Genomic DNA, 22,961 nt, shown 5'->3' on the forward strand with positions numbered 1-22,961 from the left:
GTCTGCGAAGCAACTAATAACCGAAGTCTTTCGACTAATTCATTTGGATCATCCCAGTAAACATAATTTATTGGATAATTATTTGTTTCTTTTATCATACCTTTACCGATGGCTTTTCTTGGTCTTTTAGGAGTTTCAGTATAATTTTGAGATGGAAAGTATAAGGGAGCAATAACTGATTTATATTTATCAGATCTAAGGCGAATTGGAGCAGAAGGATCAAAGTTAGGACGACAAGCATTGCCTAAATCCAAAATCTCTTTATATGTACTCAAGTCATTTTGTGTATACTTTTTAGGATTGTTTTTAAATAAAAGTTCATAGAGTCCCGGTGTTGTTTTATAAAAGTTGTTATCTACTTTAATGTCTTTGCCCATAAACTCTACAACAGATGAACCAATGAAGAATTTCTCTTGAAAGCTGTCGTGTCTTATGCCAGTCCTATGATCAAATTCTCGTTTCTTATCAAGAATCATAGCACTTATATATTGTCGTGGTATTTCATCAAAACTTTCTAAGTACTCAGTAAATAAATCTGTTCCAACAATATTTGAAATATTATTTTTACTTTCTTCAACTGAATTTTCAATTAACTCATCTAGTTCTATATTGTCTACATTTTCAGGTTCCTCTATAAAACTTTCTGGTTCTACCTCCCTTTTTAAAACTGATGCATCATGTGATGTACTTTGAAGTAGCTTATCAATTTCATTCAAATCAACTTTATCATCTTTTATTGAATCCATTCTTTTTTGAAGTTTAGAGATTCTATCCGAAAGAGTAAGCTTATTTTCGACGGGAATAATTTGTTTAAATGTTTCTTGTTTTTCTTCTTTAGGTTTAAAGTTGTTGACAATGCCTTTTTCTTGTAACTGATTGGATATTGTTTCAAGTCTTTTGGTAATAGGAGAAAAGGTGTTTTCATAAATAGACTCATCTTGTTTTAGCAAAGTCATTTTTCGCTTTACTTCATCTCTTTTCTTAATTAATTTTTTTAGATTGTCTGTGTCTGTATCATTAACTCTACTTTTTAAATTCATAGTTAATACAAATACGCAAAACGTTATCAAACCGTAAAAGCGTTACAAAGCGTTAACAAACTGCTTCTAAAACTGTGGAATTTGGTACTTTGTTTTGTTTATATAGTTTTTCTTACTGAAATTAAGGTTGTATGAAGCAATCAAAACCTTTTCTATAACCTCCACTATTGAAATCTTTTTCTTTGTCAATTACTAAAAAATTGAATTTATCCTGCCAACATAAATGACACATTTCTTTAAATTGTTCATAAGTGAGCTCCGAACTAACGTTGTCTCTATAAATGCGAAGTAAATTTAACTCATCTTGTTTAAATACTATTAAAAAATTTGCATTGTCTCTAATTAATTGTTTCGGAATTTTGGTATAAGTCTGACACAAATAGAAACAGTCAATATTTTTATGTCTACCCATACTAAAATATTCTCTCATAACATTTTGTTTATCGCAAGCTACATCATCAAAAATTATTAAGGAATTAGGTTTAACTTCTGATGAAGAGGGAATATTATTTTCTAGATTATTAAATGCAAAGAAATTCATTCCTTTTATAGGTTTTAATAATGTTTCTAAATACTGATATTTTGGTTGAAATAATGATTTTGAAAAAACATAGACGTTTTCAAATCGCAATCCATTAGGATGTTCAATTAAACTTATCATTGTATTGGTTTTACCACAGTTTGATGGTCCTACAATAAGACAACGTATAGTTGAGGGAAAAAGTCCTCCATGTCTTTTTTTGTTAATAGTTTTAAAATCATTGTTTGAAACTTGTAGTGTTATTGGTTGTTGTACTATTCGCATTTTGCATGAAACTAATGAGAAAATTTTCTGTAAACTATAAATATTCTTATCCAAACCTGTTTTGTTTTAGTTGTGTTTTAGTTGGTAAAACCTAAACTTCATAAAGTCTATATATGGCAGTAAAAAAACGAAAGCGTAACAGTCAAGTAAAAACGGTTAAAAAGAGATATAGTGGGCGTGGTATTCTAAATTCGGTGATAAATAAGCTACCCGTAGAACTTCATATTCCGGGTTATAATTATTGTGGACCAGGAACAAAACTATCAAAACGGCTTTCCAGAGGCGATAAAGGAGTTAATGATTTGGATGAAGCCTGCAAGGAACATGATATCGCTTATAATAAGAGTTTAGATCTAATCAATAGACATAAAGCAGACCGTGTCTTATTAGAGAAAGCAAAGCTTAGATTACGTTCTTCTAATTCTTCACTTGGAGAAAAAACTGCGGCTTTGGGTGTTGCATCTGCAATGAAAGCTAAATTAACACTTGGAATGGGTTGTTCATCAGCAAAAAAATCTCAGCGCTCAAAAACTAAATTTAAGAAAAGTAAAAAAGGATTAGGGTTTAACCAACTAAGAAAAATTGCAAAAACAGCAATTAAAGGAAAGAAGTTTAAAAACAACATTGATGTTATAAAAGCAGCAGTAAAAGCTGTAAAATCAGTAAAAAACAAAAGTCCTATTAAACATACACGCACTATTCCTATACCAAAAACTGGTGGATTTTTACCGCTTATTCCAATTTTTGCTGCATTAGGGGCCTTAGGTTCTTTAGGTGGTGGTGCTGCAGCAATTGCAAAAGCAGTAAATGATACTAAAGCAGCTAAAGAACAACTTAAAGAAACTCAAAGACATAATCAAAATATGGAAGCCATTGCATTAAATAAGTCTAAATCAGGAAAAGGATTGTTTTTAAAACCTTATAAAAAGGGATTCGGTCTTTTTTTAGGACCATGGAAATCACCAAGGACATTCCTATAAAGCTTCCAAAACGTGCCTTAACAAATATTGATTTAAAAAAATTTGCAAAACTATTAGAAATTCATAATTTTAGAGGAGTATTTATGAAAGATTCATTGCCTAAATCAGGAGCCAAAGTTAACGAAACTGGTCTCATAAATTTAGATGATCAGAAAGGTAATGGAACTCACTGGACTGCTTATAAAAAAATTAATAACCAGGTCATTTATTTTGATAGCTTTGGCAACTTACCGCCACCTACAGAATTAGTTAAATATTTAAACAAAAACAATAAGTGTGAAATAATATATAATCATCAAACATTACAAAAGTTTGATACAGTAATTTGTGGACATTTGTGTTTAAAATTTTTGTACAACTATAATAATTAATAACGGATGTAGATAGTTTTTAGTTTAGCACAGTCTTTTGTATGTGTTTGTATCATGTCTGTTACGTTTACTTTAACAGGAACAAGTTCAATACTTTCAAGTAAATATTATCCTCCTTTAGTATTGGATAACAGTGAATACGCTTTAGGTTTAATAAACTTAGAAACATTTAATTCAATAGCAAACGTAACTAATTCAAATAACAAATTTTATTTTACCTTAATAAATCAAACAAAAGGTTTTATTGAAATTCCTGAGGGTTCTTATGAAATTGATGAACTCAATGCTTTTTTAAGTCAAGAACTTATTAGATATGTTAAAAACGAATCATTAAAAACAAATCACTACATGCAACAACCTACTTTACTTATAGAAGGAAATAACAATACCTTAAAATGTGAAATTAAATGTAGTCTTGATATTGACTTTACAAAAAAAGACACTATTGGTAGTTTACTAGGTTTCAGCAGTAATACACTTAGAGCAAACAAAAAACATATATCAGATAATCCTTGTAAAATATTCAAAGTAAATGCATTATGTGTGGAGTGTAATATTGTATCTGGTGCGTATCGCAATGGTAAAGAAGTGCATGTTATTCATGAATTTTTTCCTTGTGTACCTCCTGGATACAAAATAATAGAAACACCTTCTAGTGTTATTTATCTACCAGTTAACACTAAACAAATAGATGAGATAACAATTAAAATAACTGATCAAGATGGAAATATTGTCAATTTTAGAGGAGAAGTGCTAACAGTAAGGTTGCATTTGCGTAAAGTAAAATAGCGATCCTGCAATGGGAATAGTGTTTAATGTTAATAGTAAAATTGGTGCAGCATACAAGGGTAAAAATATAAATATCTCAAAAACAAATAAAATTTCTAGTCGAGTGAAAAACGTGAAAGTGTTAACTACAGCAAACCGTTTGTTTTTAAAATCTTTAGGATTTCGAGTAAAAGTATAAATTTAGCAAAATGAATTTTGAAATTCTGAATGTTCAGGAACCACCGTTGTTTGATATGACAATTGCTTATGCTGAAAAACGTACTCATCCACCTTATGCATCTAGTTCTTTTAATAACAATGATGAAATTAGAATTCCAATACAACAACAAGACATATACACTTTACCTTGGTACAGTACGTTACATGTTCAAGGAAAAGTAAAAGTGTATGGTAAAGATAATGCTGTTTTACCACCTTCAAGCGTTGAATTTGTTAACATGGGAATTTTATTTTTGTTTAATGAAATACGTTATGAAATATCAGGAGATTCCATTGATACTGTTAGAAATCCGGGAATTGCGTCTGTTTTAAAAGGATATGCAACATACAACGAATCACAAAGTAAGGCTCTTCAAAACAGTGGTTGGTTTCCCAAAGAACAATCTACTATTATTGATGGAGTGAGTGGTAGTTTTGATGTTATAATTCCACTTCACATGGTTTTGGGTTTGTGTGAAGACTTTAAAAAAGTTTTGGTAAATGCTCGACAAGAATTAGTACTACGTCGCGGTAGTGATGATAGTAATGCATTTTTGCTTGATGATGATTTAGATAAGACAGTAAAATTGTCTTTAGAAAAAATATCATGGAGAGTTCCTCATATTACAACAACAATAAAAGAACAATTAAAATTATTGGATATTGTTAAAAGTGCAAAAGAATTGTACATTCCTTTTCGAAGTCGAGAATTACATGAATATCCAGTTTTACCTCAAACACAAAAACATACATGGGCTATTAAATCTGCTATAGAAAAACCTCAATATGTAATGTTTGCATTACAAACAGATCGAAAAAATCAACTTACTAAAAACTGTAGTCGTTTTGATCATTGTTATTTAAGAAATATTAAAGTTTTCCTTAATGATACACATTATCCATATGACAATTTAAATATAAATTTTGTTAACAATCAATATGCTCTCTTATATGAAATGTTTACTAATTTTCAAAATTCTTTTCTTTACAAAGAAAGTGAACCTATTTTTACTCCAAAAGAGTTTAAAGATATTGCACCAATTGCAGTGATTGATTGTTCTAAACAAAACGAAGAATTAAAAAGAAGTGCAGTGGATATTAGAATAGAATTTGAAACAAGTGTAAATATACCTGATAAAACAACTGCTTATTGTTTAATTTTGCATGATAGAATAGCTAAATATATACCAATTAAAAACATAATATCTTTAGTTAGATAGGTTATAAGTAGGTACCCATGTATTTATTTATTTATTTAGTTATTGTTATTATTACTTAGGTAGTATTTAAGATAAATAGTTGTAGCACCTTAATTATGTAAGAAAATTTATAAATAAAAGACAAAAAAAATATGAAAAGTGTTTTATTGAATAGATGATAATAATGTTAACAGAGTCAAAGTTTCTTTATAATCCTGGAGCTTTGTTGATGGCCATCTCGCTGAGTCTGGACCGCAAGTCCAACCTAGCTGAGCCTCTGGATCGCTGTTTCCTTTGAATATGTTTTCCTTTACCCATTGTAATATTTGGGAGTGTTTAACATTTTCATGAGGCTTAAATCTATATAAAACATCTTTATTTAATTTCAACGACAAAATCGCTATCTGAAGCTTTTTGTAGTCAGCTATGTATGAAACATTACATACAAATTGATCAATGCATGATACAACAGTTTGATGGTTTTGCAAAATATTCAACAATGGAAATTCCTTTGTGCAAATGTTTTGCAAATTGTGGTTGGACAATAACTCTAACAGATAATAAATATGTGATACATTTTTCTCTAAACCATGAGCAGTTAACAAGGCATATAATTTCGAATAAGAAAGCAAACTTACATTTTCTTTCCTACAGATATCTACAAATGTGTGTACATACTTATCTAAAAATTTTCTTTTCTGTAACAGTTTTACAAATATTTCAACATTAGCATTTTTTATGTAAAGAGACATTTTTGGAAAAATTTCACTTGGAATAATAAAGTCTTCTCGGTTCATCAGAGTAAAAAGTTTAAGTTTCGTTTGATGAGTGTCTTCATACAGGATCAGGTTATTTAAATGTTTCATATAAATTTTCTGTAGAGCATCTTGGGCTTCGATTTTGATTTGTAACAAAAGATCCATCTTGGAAACACTGGTTAGCACTGCAACAACAATAAAATAAAATTATTTGTGTTGCTAGTTTGTATGCAGTACCTCATTTTGTAGTTGATATCCCTTCCATTATTTACTTATGTACACATATGTACTTTACTCATAATTAATATTTTCTTCTTCTTTTTCTCTGTTAGGTGTCGCTTGATACATATAGCCCCAAGGCTTAGTGTCAGTTGTATCAAAATTAAGAATACGTTTATCATCAAATGGACTTAAGACAATTTTTTTCTGTTTGATAGATGATACCTTGTGGTTTTTAGATCTTATTAACTTTTGCACTTTTTCTAAAATTGTTTGATCGAACAAACAATTTTTATAATCATTAAATGTGATGGCTTTTATTGAAGATTTTGTAGATCCTTTTGATTTTTTAACTAAATACTCTTTTGATTTATCGTCATCTACAGTGTAAGCATACATTTTTGATCTTAAACCAACAAATTCTAACATAATTTTTCCATTGTTTTCATCTTTCATAAGGCCGGGTACTTTTTTGTTTCTTTGTATAATGTTATAAATATTGTTAGTTTCATAATCTGAGGTATCAAAAAGATGAAAATCTTTTTTAATATATTCATATATGTCATAAACTTTAAATTCATAGATTAAACTGTCAGTATCGGTATAAAGTAATTTTGCAGAGTTTTGGAAGGTTTTAATAACATAGTTGTAATGAAAATGATATAAGAAAGTTTTCGAAATATCTAAGATACTAAAACCAACGTATATTGGTTTATTCAGATAAACTTCTAATTTATTCATTTCAACAACAACAATATTTTCATCAAAAATAATGGAGCTATGAAAATTAGGTCTTGAAATTAATGCGCGTAGTCCCCAGCGTCCTCCACCCCATTTCGTTACCAATCGAATGTCTCTATGTTTTCTAACATTCTCCATACATTTACCATAAATAGCATTAATCATTAATTTATAGAAATCTTTTTCAAAATCATTTTTAGACTGTTGCCTGAGTTTGGTATTTAAGTCAATATATTGTTTAAGCCATGGTGATTGTTTGAATTTTAAAACTTTGTGAACTTTAGTTAATTTCATTCCCAGGTCTAAATACATTTTCAAATTTCTATAATGAATAATATAATTTTTTTTTGGAAATAATGTTAAAAGCAGTTTTTTAATTTTGGATGTAGAATTTGGTGGCACCATATGTTCAGGCGCCAATGGTAAATCGCTATGCATATCATGTATGCAAATGGGATAATCTAAATCACATTCAAGTATGTAACCAATTTGAGAAGTATTGGAGGTATATAATATTTGTTGAATGTTAAAATTTTCTAAAAACTCAAATTCACCATATGGCAAATATTCTGACATTGCTGCACCATATAAATTATTCACGTCAAAATACATTAAGTACTTGCTGTCTAAATTTTGTATAAAATTTTCTCTCATATATTTATTATTTGCTTTTGCATATCTATTTGAACACTGTGATACACCACCTCTTATTCCTTTTTCTATAAATAATATTTGATCAATATCCATCAAACGTTCTAATGTTATATTTGTGGTTTTGAGCATAGCATCAAATGTAAGTCCGGGAGTAGTAAAGTAATGTAAAGGATCTAAATCATATGTTTTTTTGCATGTATCACGAAAAGCTTCAAAAACATCTGCAAGTAAAAGAACATCAGTCTTTAAATACAAATCAGCATACTCTCCTATTGTTTTAATATGAAAGCAGTCCCAAACTTTTTTAGCATGATAATAGTCGCTGTCACTAATAGGTTCCTCAGTAAGTTCACTGTAAAATGCTTCTTTACAAGGTAAAACGGTTTCCTCTAAACGTTCAAATGAATCAATGTAATCATAAGGAAATATACCTTTTTTTGTTAATAACAAGAATTCTTCTTCGGTATTACAAAATAATTTTGTTATAGATTTTTGTTCGTTTTGTAAATTTGATGAAAGTTTTCCTAGAGCTTGAGACATAAAACGAAAAGAATCAACAAATCGTAAAGATACATTTGTGCCTGCAACATATTTAGTAAAAGAAATGTATTTTTCTTTATTTATAGGTAGCAATTTGATTGTTCCTTGAAACTGTGTTGATAGTTCTTTAATTATAAAATGAGCATCATATCCACTCAAGTTGTGAAAAACAACAGGAATGTAATGAGCATCTTTATAATTTAAGTTACAAACTTGATGCGCTAAACCACGAAATTCTCCTGTTTGATGATTATGATCTCGTACTTTCATTTGGTTTGGTTGAAATGTTTGTTTGCAGATGTGACAATTGTCATTTGTTGTTGTTGTTGTTGTTGTTGTTATTGTTGTCATTGGTAAAATTATTTTAAGCTGTTCATCACAAAACTGTGAAATTTCTTCCAACTCTTTAACAAACCACTGAATGCAATCTTTACCACGATAAATATTAAATTTAGAGAATGAATCGTTATAAGAGCATTTTAGATAATAGGCTACACTAAATGCAACATGATTTTGATATATTTTAGAATTAGATTTGGTAGAGTAATTATTGTCTGATGCCTTTTCTAAAATACTTTCTAAATCTGCGTATATAACAAAGGGAACTTTTTCTTTATAAGAATGATTTTCAAACTGCAAAAATTTCTTTGTTTCATCAGGTAATTTGACACAACATTGATTTGACTTTAGGCAATAACGCAAATGATTTTGGAGTAGATTGTCAGTGGTAAAAGAATTTAAACATCTCTCACAAACAAAACATTTATTATTATGATTTGATAATTGTTTAGATAACAAACGAGATAAATTTTTAATCCACACAAAGTGATAAAGTAAGGACTTTTTAGAAGCAAAAGACAAATTTGGTTTAGTATTAATTGGCAACATTAATAAATTGATAACTTTAATATTAGCTTTATGTGTTTGTGAACTTAAAGAACAAGGCAAAATTTTTGAACGCTCAAAACAATATAAGTTAATGGCAAGATTGTTATGTTTTTCAAACTTTCTAACATCTTTAATTGTAATTGGAAACTGGATATTTTGATATTTTAACACATCTTTAAAATGTGGATAAGAAGAAATTCTATTAGCGTTTTTCTTTGCAGGATACAAAGCAGATACAACTGACCATAAAAAACAAAAATTATCATCATTTTCAACATTAATTACTGCATGTTTTTTTTTAATAAAATTTGGTACAGTTACAAACGTTGAAAAACCTATCTTTAATGGATCATACCTGTTAATATTTACTTTAAGCCCTATAACTTCATGAAGAGCCCATCCAGAATCCTTTTCTGCAAACTCTTCTAATTTATTCATTAATTTATCGGTAACATTTTCTTTGTACCACCGTTTTAAATTAGTTGAAGTGTCAATTGGAACATTTTTTGTGCAAAAGCTTTTTATGTCAATTTCACCAGTTTGAGGTTTTATGAAATAAGCGGAGAAAATAACATTCACTTTTATCATAGACTCCTTTAAGATTTTTTTAATTTTAATTGAAAAACACTTAAAAGCTTTATTGAAAAAAATTAAAGGGTCTTTTATATTTAATGTTGATATAAAACCAGTACGAATTCTTCCATTAAAAGCTGATTCAATATTTTCCCATTTTACATTAGAGCAATTTCGATTTAAATTAGTTGAAAGTTTTCCTCCCGTTTTCAAAATTAAATTTTGTTTAAGTTTTTTTAATTTTAAACGATAATATTTTAAATATGATAAACTAGATTCTAAAGAATGAAGTGACTCTAAAACATTATTTTTATGCAATTTGTTTTTTATTGCTTTATTAACAATTTTGATTGTATTATTTATATGAATTTGAAATTTATTTAACTCATCTATAGTTTTTAATTTTGAGAAATATTCACGTACCACTTTTAAGACTCTTTTACATAAACGTGTGACGGTTTCCATTGAAGTTTAATAAAGAAGCTGCACAAACAATGTCAATATTCAAAAAAAGATTCTTATTTATAGTGAGATAAAAAGAATAAAATAATGGTGATAACATGTTAATTACCTAAAGTAAAAATAAATTGGGATATATTTTGCCGAAGATAAGCAAAATGTTTCTTTCTTTAAAAGTTGGTGGGAGACAAAAAGAGGGATGTAACAAGAGTGGGGACATTGAAATAAATATAGCAGTAATTGGCTTAGTTTTATACACTTTGATAATTGTCAACTTGCGAGTACTACAACCATGAATTTCCAAAATTTTGATAGTTACAATAATCAAAATGGTAAGTTTTTTTTTTTAATATAAAACTGTATTTCATATATTTATTATTTTAAAGGAATTGTTCAATGTCCCTACAACCCCTTCCATAAATGCTTGGAGCATCGTTTGTCGATCCACATGTACAAGGCTCATCGTGAGGAGTACATGAAAGACATGGACCGCAAGTGGAAAGAGGGTGCTGCGGAACGGCAAAGATTATGGGAAGAAATGAAGAAGAGACCAAAAATTGTCATCCCTCAAGTAAATTACACTCCCGATGATGAAAATTGGGATGATTGCGATGAAAATAATGTATTTGAGAATAAATAAATAAATGTTTATACTTTTATCTTTGTTATTATTATTAAATAACCATATAACACCCCTATTTAAAAAAAAAAAAAAAAAAAAAAAGAGTCCTGACTTTTCAATCCAGCTATGAGACATATCTTAGGAGAACCTACATCAGTAACAAAGTTTAACCCCCGTTTTTGGTCGGGCGGAAATGACTTTAATTTTATACTTTTTGGCACTTAAAACATTTTTATTTTTTAAAATGTTTATGATGGTTGGATTTAGAAAAATTCATGTTTTTAAATTGTTACTTTTTTAATTTTTTTTCTTTAAAAAGTGATGTTTTTTTACCAAAAAAAGGCACTTAAAAACATTTTAAAATTTTTTTAATTAAATCCTTGAATTCTCCATAAAAAATGCTACTTGTGGTTTTAATTTCAAATTTTTATCTCAAAATTAAATTAATTTAAGCTAAGGGTAGTTTTTTTAAATGTTGTCAGAACCATATCGAGTTGCATATCAAACTTCATCGCTTAAACTCACAAATTTAAATAAAAACTCAAATTCAAAAAATATTGAACGGTGTAGAAAATACAAAATGATCAACCCTAAAAAAATTTTGATTTAAATAAATCGATTTTCCATTTCTTTGCGCATGTTTTTTTACATAGATCATTTTTCAATAAAACGAATAGTTTTTGAGATAAACGCTATTAAAGTTTTACAATTTTACTCTTTAATTGTAATTTGAGCTTATGCACGTGAATCAATCAACTTTTAGTTTTTACCATTCGATTTATAACAACTTTTTGCAACTTTTTTTCCTCTATTATTTTGGGCTCCAACGTACCGTTTACGAAATAAAATTTCAAAAAATTTTCTTTAAAATATAATTTGAGGTTATATTTATGATTCTATTAACTTCAATTTTGTTTCATTTAATTTCAATCGTCTATATGCAGCTTTTTTTCCTTTATTATTTTTGATCTTAAACCACCCTTTCAAATATATTTGCTGTTTGAATTTATATTGTAAATGTAATTTTGTATAGTGAAAAATTACAAATACATATTACGAATAAAAATCAAGAAAAAATTAAACGATTGTTTGTTTTTAATATTTTATTCATGACATTTATAAATATTACATCGGTTGAAACTTAATTAAAAATTAAAGTTATTTGTTGATTAACAGACAGCATGTCCCAGTTCCTTACTATTTTTAAATATCGTTTACATGAAAATATGCAAACGATTAATCCTAAAATTATTAAAAGCCAACAAAACCAGCTGTAGTCTTTTAATATCCAGTCTGTTGAATATTGAATCAAAAACGTCCACTTTGATATTGATAATCCAAGTCCTGATAGAGCACCAAATTTTGCTGCAATTTTGTGCCAAAATGTTATCACCAATAAATATCCAATCCAATTGAAAATGTACACAGCCATAAAAGCAAAATAAAAATCAAAATTATTTCCTAATAAACTTTTGCCAATATCGGCATTTAATTCATTTTCAATTGTAAACATTTTATGTTGTCCTGTGTTAATTGGCACATTTTTCTTTCCTTCAATCTCTTCATTTAAGGGTGCATTCATCTTCTTTGGTGCAACTTTTATTGGGGGTTGGTCACATTCAAAATAAATACAAAAGAAATCATTCTGTAATGGCTCTGTACGTCTGTGGGCGGTAACATAAAAAATTATGCTACAAATGAGTAATTAACGTTCTCTCCCACTGTTCATCTAGGCGTTATCACATAAGACGTTTCATTCGTTCACTCTTAGCCCCCACCCATTTAGAGGTAGACTTAAACGACCAAGGCACATGCAGAAAAATTGTGGGGGTTTTTTGTAAACTTTGCATTTTTTTATTATATAAATCATGATTCTTGTTTATTTCAATTACTAGTTTTCATTTATACAATTGTTGGTAATTTCACGAAAAAAAAAATGTCTACTCAAAAAGTGAACATCCTTCAAAATAAAGTTATTAAGGTATGTATTTTTTAATTATTATTAAATTAATAACTAATAATAAAATTTATCAACAGCCTATGGAGGATGAGGAAACTAACTTTAGTCTACCTTCATTGATTGATTCCGAATCATTGTTGCAAGAGGTAATTTTTTTATTCAAATTTTTTCCGATTATTGATAAGTTTATATTTATTAAAATTGTAATTTTTATTAATAATAGAAACTTAATTATTTTCAGATTGGATTTATGGAACAGGTGGACGACAATGAGGAAGCGGAGGCCTTTACCACCCAGCCGCCAACTAGGGGTAAAGGCAAGGGCAAGGGCAAGGGTAAAACAATTACAACACCTCCAGAGGCGTCTCCATGTTCCTCGACTTCCTCATTTTATATGGAGGATGAAAAATCTTCAGTTGATCAAATTCAACAAGAATTTGAAACTAAAGTTAAGCATATGTACCAGGATATTATAAAAATGAATAAAAAAATTGACATAAAAATTCAAAAAATTAACAAATATTTAGTGGTAAAGCAACAATTAGTTAGGAAAAAAAAACAAAATTTGGTAGAATTAGAAAAATTAGAAAAAATAGTAGATAAAATGTGTTTTAGTGTATAGTTTTATGTATAAATAAAAAATATACTTAAAAAATAAATTTGTTTTATTTTACATTGTTTGTAACCTAAAGTACAGAGAATTTTCAATTAAAAATTATTATTAAAATATAAAAAAAAATCAAACAACACAACCGGATAATGTGTCTCCTATTTCATGTGATGTTTTGTTGTCATCGCTTTTTATTTCACCCAACACAGCCGGATGCTGTGGCTCTTATTTAACACAGTGTTTTGTTGACATCTTTCTTTATTTTTTGTTTCATTAATAGATTATTTAACACAGGATCGATAATTTTCCTTAATTCACTAATTCGTTTTTGAAATCTTAATCTATCTCTAGCATACATTTCCCAGGCTGATTTTCGAAAGTCATCAGTGTCATCTAAATTATGAATAATAACTTTATCACTAAATTTAACTTTCTTCATTATTGATTGTTTTTTCTATTGTGATTATAGCTCTTGTCATTTAATTAAGATAAAATAATCAAATTTTACGTATCTAATTAATATTTTATTCCCCACTCATAAACAAACAAAACACCACATATTCACTTTTATAAAAGTTTATTTATATTTTAACACTTTGAATTTTTTTATTAATTTCATACATTGCAATTAAATATTTTAAGTTTTTTATTGACTGTATATGTGACAATAATAACAAATTTTTCTTCTTATTCACTACTTTCAGATCTTGAACAAATTTCTTCTGATTTTTCATTGTTGTCACCTTTATTCTTCAATGAAAGATATATTTGTTGTTTTGCCAACGTTCCCCCGACTAATCATAAAAATTGTTTTTCCGTCTCTTAACTCCTGGTTGAGAGTTGTAATGGCCTCTTCAGTGAATTGCGATGTAAAACGCTGGGGTAAGGATGTTTTAAAATCCCCACAATCAACCACAACTTGTTTACCAAACTGTGAATCCTCTTTACTAAACCGATTAACTTGAAATTTTTTATTAACTTCCAGCTGGCTTGATTTTACAAACGGCACGAAAAAAGTTGCTTCATTAACACTTTGCAAAAATGAACTCATATTAAAAGTCTTTAGCAAAATATTCTTACTGTTGATATTAAACTGATATCAAACGATAAATCTTCCTTAATTAATACTCCATATCCCCTCCTTGTTAACAAAATAACGCCCACTATTTCTTACGCAATACCCTACCCTCAAACAAAACACATTTCCAAGTCACAAACAATGCAAATTTTTTATCTTTTATTAGAATTCAACAATTAGATTGAAAATATTTTTTATGATTTACTTACTATAAAATGCAATGCACGCACAGAGATATGAAACTCCATTACCTACCTCAATGTTATGTACATGAACACATACACACAACACCTGTTTGGAAAAATATAGGTCACGCAAAATACCGCTTACTTACATTAATCAAAAACCATGTATTTGATGGAACCAAAACGGATGTAATGATCAGATAATTTACTCTGAATCAAAAACTATGTTTTGACTAATCTACAAACGCAAATTAAAACTAGCGTTTTGATCGCGACATGACTGATACAGTTGAAGGTCACGCAAAACACATGAGTCTAAAACGTGATTTTTGAGTGAGCCAGAACCAGCACTATATAACTACTTGTGTTCAATTGTTTCCCCTTCAGATCCGCAAATCCTACATTTATCAATTATCGATTGTAAACCGCATATGTGTTTTTTATAATTTCTTGTATTTATAACACGATCTTGTATTGCAAATATAAAACCCTCCGTCTCTGGGTGAATATTTGATTTCTTAAGCCATGCATGAGATGCCTGAATATTAACTTCTGGTTGTTCCAGTTCTTTAAAGTATCTCCCATGTAAAGACTTCTGTTTTATATTTGCTATTGTGTCAGGTATATTTGGCTTAACAATGTCTGAAATTATATTATCACTTAAATTTAAAGGTGTGTAGCCTTTATCGGCTGAAACCAAAGCATTGAAAAAGGTGTTATAACGAGCTCTATTGAGGAAATAATTTTTTAGTGAAGCAATTTGATTTTTTAGCAGTATTTCTAGATTTGAAAAACCCCTACCACCGTTTTCGCGTGGTAAATTAAATCTTTCAATAGCAGATTTAGGATGGTGTTTACTAAATTTGGTAAAAAGAACTCTAGTTTTAATGTTTATGTTCTGTAAATTAGTTTTGGACCATTTTATAACACCGAAAGAATAGGTCAGTAATGGAACAGCATATGTATTAACTGCTTTAATTAAATTATTACCGTTTAATTTTGATTTTAAAATAGATTTAATTCTTAAATAAAATTGCTTTTCTAAATTTTCTTTTATAATTGAATGTTGAATATGATTTGATTGATTAATACCTAAATATTTATAAAATTCTCCTTTATTTAAATTTTTAATGATTTCTCCTTCTTGAGTTATATATTCTAAATGTTCGTAATGACCGCGACATATTGATTGCATTTTACACTTATCAATACCAAAACTCATCCCAATATCATTTGAGAAATTTTCAGTTATTGTTAGTAAAGATAAAATGTGATTCTTTTTTGATGCATAAAGTTTTATGTCATCCATATAGAGAAGGTGATTTAATTTGGATAGTGTGGTATTATTAAGTCTAATATTGAAACCATATCCAGTGCTATTTAATAGATTTGTCAAAGGATTAATGGCTAGACAAAACCATAAAGGACTTAAAGAATCTCCTTGATAAATCCCCCGTTTAATTTGAATAGGCTCGGATTTTAATTTAGTATTGTTTATTGATAAATTTAAAGTAGTTCTCCAAAATGTCATAACATGAGATAAAAAGTTAATCAAATCCAAATTAATTTTATAAATTTTAAGAATTTTAATTAACCATGAATGTGGTACTGAATCATAGGCTTTTTTGTAGTCTATGAATGCGGTATAAATATTTCTATTATTTTTTCTAGCTTGTTCCATTATTACCGTATCTATTATGAGTTGTTCTTTACAACCAAAACACTCTTTAACACAACCTTTTTGTTCTTCATTAAGTATATGTATATATATTATTACGATATGTACATATTGAAAACAATAAAAATAGTAGTTGAGTGAATGAATATCTTTGGTTGACGAGATTTTTCATTTCTTTATTTTTTGCCTAGATCCTCTGCAAGAAATTCAACCTACTCCTACTACAAGTTCTGTTGAATTCCCAAATTCCGCAACCACTATGCTGCCTAATTTTTTACCTGATAAACCTGACCCTGCAAATACTCCTTCCGATATTGGCAGTCCATCACCTCTCCCGACTAACACTAACGATGATGATATATTCAGACGCAATGCATACGTTAGGAGATTGGAAAAACAAGTAGCTAGGTACAAACGCAAAATTATTTTGTTGCGAAATCAAAACAAAAAGCTACGAACGGAACAAAATAAAATCAAAGAGAATCTACCTCTGCTTCTCAACGACGACCAAAAATGTTCTTTAAGTAGGCAAACTATGAGGGGTATCAAATGGTCCGATGCCACAATGATGAAAGCCTACAAGTTGCGACTAGCATGTGGTACAATTGGATATGACGTTCTCAGAGAAATCGGTCAACCTTTACCAACGCACCGTACTCTTCAAAGAAGGATAGAGCATCTGAAATTTTACCCCGGGTTGCTTAATGAGGTATTAGCAGCTATGGAACCAAAAGTTGTGCTGATGGCTGCAGAAGAGAAACATTGTGCTATTTTAATTGACGAAATGGCAATAACGGCTAAATTAGACTTTGACCCCAGCACGAGCTCAATTCTAGGAAAACCAACGCTGCCTTCCTCGACTAAGCAGTATGAAGATATTGCCACACATGGATTAGTGTATATGCTAGCTGGTGTAACATCTAGGTGGAAGCAAGTTGTTGGCTACCATTTTACGGGCAAATCTTTCGATGCAAATAGTGTCAAAACCGATATTGATAGCCTTATTTCAAAGGCAGAGCACATGGGACTGCAGGTGGATGGTATAATAAGCGACATGGGTGGTCAAAATCAAGCCATCTGGAGGCTTTATAACATCCACGCTGGAAGACATGAGGTTATCAAAAATTCAACCCCGCACCCAGTTGACCCTTCCAGGAAATTATATTTTCACCCCGATCCCCCACATATTTTTAAAAATTTAAGAGGTCATTTAACAAATGGGCAACAAATCATTATTCCTGAATCATTTGTCGAAGCATATTGCCTACCAACAAACGTGGTCGACATAAGTCATATTAAATGTTTGTTGCACATAGATTATGGTGATTTAAAGCTTGCTCCATCATTGACAGAGTCTTGCGTTAAGCCGTCACATTTTGACAAAATGAAAGTTGGTCTGGCAGTAAGACTCCTGAATCACGATACAGCAGCTGCTCTGAGATACTGTGTGGAACGAGATCTACTCCACAAAGAAGCGATTACGACAGCATGGTTTTGCGAAACAATGCATACATGGTTTAAATTAGTGACTAGTCGTAGGAGAACTTTGGCGCTTGGGAGAGATAATGAAGTAAATTATACGAACGCTATAGAATTTTTACAACAGACAATTTACCTGTTTGAAAATATCAAGATTGGACCTCTAGGAGTGTGGAAACCAGTTCAAACGGGAGTACTTTTGGCATCCACCAATGCTATAGAATTGGCAAAATTTTACTTGGAAACAAAAAATTTTAATTTTCTATATTTAGGCCGTTTTACGCAAGATGCGTTAGAGAATCTATTTTCGATGGTAAGGTTCATTAACCCAGTTCCAAGCCCAAAGTTCTTTAAAATGGCTTTAAGAATCATCTCAGTAGCACAGTTTTTCAAACCGATCAGGTCAGGCAATTACGCTGCTGATGATTCTTCATATTTAATAGACTTTTTGAATACCAAACCCATTGAAAGAATCGAAGAGGAACCCATTCCGATAAATGACGAGGAAATAGAGGAAACTAGTGATGAAGAAATACAGAGCCTTTATTATTTAACAGGCAGAACCGTTCATCAGCTGATAGTGAATGCTGGTTTGGAATGTACAATCTGCTTAGAAAGTCTTAAAACTACATCCAGTGACCCTCAAATAGCAGAATTCAAAAGACTCACCGAACTAAAGGCACTATCTAATAAAATAACGTATCCCTCACGGTAATTATTTAATTTTTAATCACTCTACTATTAGGGATTATATTATACTTAATTTATTTTGCAGAGAAGTGTTTGATTTGTTGCAAGGAGCAGAGCAACATTATAGAAAATTCAAACATGCGCTAATTAACAGGGCGACTGTCCTTAAAGCGATCAGTGACACCTACTTAAGTTTGAACACCCAAAACTTCCCTGCCTGCCATAACATAAGAGCAAAATTAGTCAATTTATATCTCAAGTCCAGAATTTATTTTACACTTAGGCGCTTAAATAAGAAATATGAGCAACAAGAAAATGAACCAAAATGTGGCAGCAAAAGTATTGGTATGCGCTTAGCTGTAAAACGCATATATTAAAATTAATGAAATAGGGGAATCACCCATTGAATGAATAATTTAAACAATTATGGATGACTCACACTTTGAACAGCAAAATTAGTATTTTTTTTAAACAATTATATTTAATACATATCTTACAAATACATTAAAAATTCTGAAATTTTACCCATTACACAACTAAACCAAATTTCAAAATAAATAAAAAACTTGAGCTTTTGGCGACAATTCGTCTTTAACCATACCATGTACTAGACTCATCGCCAAAAATAGTGACATATTTCTATGTGGTTTAAATAAAAAAGTTCTCTAATTTTATGAGGCAAATTGATAGTAATACAGAAGGGTGTCCCAGAACTCGCTCCCCAGAGAAAAGAGGAAAAATCTCCAAAAAAAATGGACAAATAAATAATCCAGAAGAAAAATGTTTCTAGCTTGAACGGTATTCAAGAAAAGAACCAATCAAAGCGTTTTAAGCCATCCAGGTGTATTTCCCGTAATTGTTGTTAGGTTGCATATTTTATTACGTTTTCAATAAACTGACCAACTATAAAACTTTTGGGAAACGTCAGTGTCAAAATTTCATTCAAATCCCGTCAGTACAGCCGTTGTAGTCAACCATGCTCTTTCATCATGTATTCTGCAGCGGATTATGTGGAAATATTGATAATTTACGGAAAATGTGGAGGGAATGCTAGAGAGACAGCAAGGGTTTATGCCCAACGTTTTCCTAACAGGAATCATCCCGACCACAAAACGAGTGTTATTGCACGAACAGTCGAGACAGATAAAATTCCTATGACTGTACGCACTGTTGAGAACGAATAGGCTATTTTAGATGCCTTTGAAGAAAATACCGAAAGCATTAAAGACGTTGATCAGGAATTGAATATTTTGAAAACTTCTGTAGTATATCTAGTGATGAAGACTGAACGACGACGTCCATACCATTATACGCGTGTGCAGCATTTGCAGGCAGAAGATTACCCTGCCAGACGGGAATTCTGTACGTGGCTTTTAAATCTAGAAGAAAACAATCCTAATTTTGTTTTACAGATTTTGTTTTCTGATGAATCAATTTTCGGCAGACGCGGATGTTAAAATGCGCATAATTGGCACATCTGGGTGGAAGAAAATCTACATGACCTATTTTCAAGAGCATTTCTGGAACGATTTTATATAAATTTGTGGGCTGGTCTATTAGGCAATCATGTGGTATGTCTTTAATAGAAATTACTTTACATGTCATCTAACTTCTCTCCTTAGATAGGACCTTTTGAATTTCCTGCATGGTTAGAGGAAGATATTTATGCAGAATTTTTGAATGCAGAACTTCCCAGTTTGCGTGAAGACATTCCACTTCTTTTTTGTGCTAACAACTGGTTTCAAATGACGGCGTACTACCACACTTCAGTTGACAAGTTCGAGAAATTTTGAATCAACAGTATGCTCATCGATGGATAGGTCATGGCGGTTCACGACACTGGCCTGCATGATCCCCCAATTTAAATCCTCTGGATTTCTTTCTTACAAATGTAGTATTTAGGAGCCATATCCCTACCGAAGAACAACTCAGGAGTTGCTTCCTCTTTTTTACTCCCTTTGTGTGGCTTTGTTGAAAACTTACTGAAAATCACATCATAATCATATTTAACAGTTCAGACTTACAGTGCTTCACTAACATGTAAACTACCCAAAAATCAATAGGGAATTCGATAATTTCCAGTTACTTCAGAATCAGTTCAATTAAAAATAATTGTACATAAGAGTTTTGAGAGTGAAACATCCCAGCTCAATACACAGACCCCCATTAGGTCTATCTATCTGCAACTGTGTCTTTACACCTGTAAGTGTTGCTGTATATTGGTCATAGTAAAAATATTTTAAGATAGTACTCACTATGTTAGTTTCCTTTCCTTGTTCCAAACTAAAAAACCTAATTAGTAAGGTATATTTCTATCTCCACAAGCCTAAACTTGTTAAGTTTTGGAGGAACTTTGCATTTCACAGGTCTTAAAATTTACAGAAGAAACTCGTCACTTTATCGTTTTTCCTGTAACCAAATTTTTAGACTTAAAATTGTGTAAAAAGGTATAAGAAAATCCATAATGCGATTCCAACACAATTAAAAATTAATGTGTAATCATATTTTATTCTTACCTGAGAGAATAATTACATCGTGGCGTATAAACTTAAGATGCAGTTTTTTCAGCTGCGCTATTGTTGAACAAGATGAACATGTGAACATTTCTTGCAAAAGTAAAGATGAAAGACTGTACGTTTTAGCTATTGCGATTTCAAATATTGCAGCATAAAAAATATTGCAGTAAATCAGAGATTAAATATATCGTGAATAAATCTGAATCTGTCATAGCTGTCAAGCTGTGTCTGAGACATACAATTTCAAGTTAGTTCTACTGGTTCTACAAAACTCCCTGACATATTCTATCTTTGTCACACTCACGGCATTTATCGATAATGTCATCTCTTTTACTTTGGAGTCTCAAAAACGAACAATGAGTTGTCGTTACCTTATTTATCATCGAGAACCTTACTCAACCTGACCAAATTCCATTCCAGTGCGACATTTACAAAATAGTCGATGAAAAACATTTCGAACAATTCCTTTGATAATTTCTGTTAATGTGTTGAATTATTTGTGAGTTAACGTTTTTACGTTTTGTTTTTTTTATAAAGAAATTTAATCATAGCCACCAGAAGAACTCGCTATTTATTTTTTAAATGAAACTGACAAAAATCAAAAGTGGGGATAGGCAGTTGCTGGTTGAGCCGACAAGGACGCTATTCTGGCGGCCGCTCGACGGACTATTATTCCGGCGTGGTACAAATATTTTTTTCACAACTTTTCGACAGTTTAGGAAATTGAATTGTAATCTATCCGATAGTTTAAAAAATCTTTCAACTTTGTTCCAAAAATGGTTTGAATATTTTCATCAGAACAAAAGTTAACAGCGGGTATAAGTTTTACCATGCAATTCCCTATGGCAACAGTTAAAAAAAATGCACTGTATATTAAAAAACATAAAAAGTTCATTTTGCAAATCGAGTCAATACAAAAATGTTACGGTCAAAAACTGCAACCCGGTAGAATATAGGCAACTCTCCCTTTTGTGATGGTCGTAGAAAAAGCATTGGTAGTATGCCATTCGTTTTATAAACTTGTCTGAACATTTTTTTTAAGAAATTTCCTAATCTGCATATTTGATAATAACCTAGTGACTTTATATTAATAACATAATAACTGTTTCAGTTACAAAACCAATAAATATTTGCCAAAAACTTTTTTTTGCAGTTCTTATACATATAAAATTATATTCGTATGATGGATGGATGGATAATTGGACAATATTTCCTCCCTTTTTATCCACATACATAACAGGTGTTCAAGTGAAAATTTCATCGAGTTGGCTTTGACTTTATTTTTTAAAAGACAACAACATCGTAAATTAAGTTGGTTAAACAAAGATAGCGACAAAGATCAAAGCCAATTCGATGAACTTTTCAATTGAACCCCTGTTACTTTCTACATTCCTCTCCACTTATTTTTTGATAACTTCCAAACAGATTTCAAAAAATCAGAGAAAACATTTTGTTGACGTGAGGGCTAGCGGCTCGCTACACCGACAAGATGAGACAAAATTCAGAAAACTTACCACGTATCTTCAGTTGAGGCACGGGCTAACGATGAATAAGGGGAGAGAAGCTAGAGAAGAATAAACAGGGCAAAAGGAGATGAGAATTAGGAAATTTTTCTTTCCTTTCCGGGCGCAAATAAATCCATATCCCGCACGCCACTGGCCACTGGCATTGATGCACTTGCAGACGTTGAGTCACTCCAAACCCAACGGAAACAAGATGATTTTCATTTATTCCTTTTCGCAGCACAAGTGAAAACTTTTAACTGCGAAACAATGGTTAAACACTTAAAATGAACGCACGGCGTGTCCAAATTACATTCGACGTTAGTTGACAAGCGAAGAATTGACCGAATTAAATTCGGTTGTCACCATCACAACAAATATGGGTCGTCTCGGAAAAAAATAGGTAGCGTCATCTGTTGCCACGGAA

The 22,961-nt window shown here is 30.5% G+C and overlaps 1 long non-coding RNA gene across 1 annotated transcript; it reads right to left on the reverse strand.

Annotated features, from left to right (window-relative positions):
• Window positions 1-5,530: 5,530 nt before the first annotated feature.
• On the reverse strand, window positions 5,531-22,933 carry LOC138128960 (uncharacterized). Its single transcript, XR_011158973.1, has 5 exons — window positions 22,547-22,933; window positions 20,772-20,925; window positions 20,555-20,716; window positions 6,378-20,498; window positions 5,531-6,325 (listed from the first exon to the last, which is right to left on the reverse strand). It is a non-coding gene; the product is annotated as an uncharacterized lncRNA (long non-coding RNA).
• Window positions 22,934-22,961: the final 28 nt, after the last annotated feature.

The sequence above is a fragment of the Tenebrio molitor genome, chromosome 4 (genome assembly GCF_963966145.1).
Source record: "Tenebrio molitor chromosome 4, icTenMoli1.1, whole genome shotgun sequence".
NCBI lineage: Eukaryota > Metazoa > Arthropoda > Insecta > Coleoptera > Tenebrionidae > Tenebrio > Tenebrio molitor.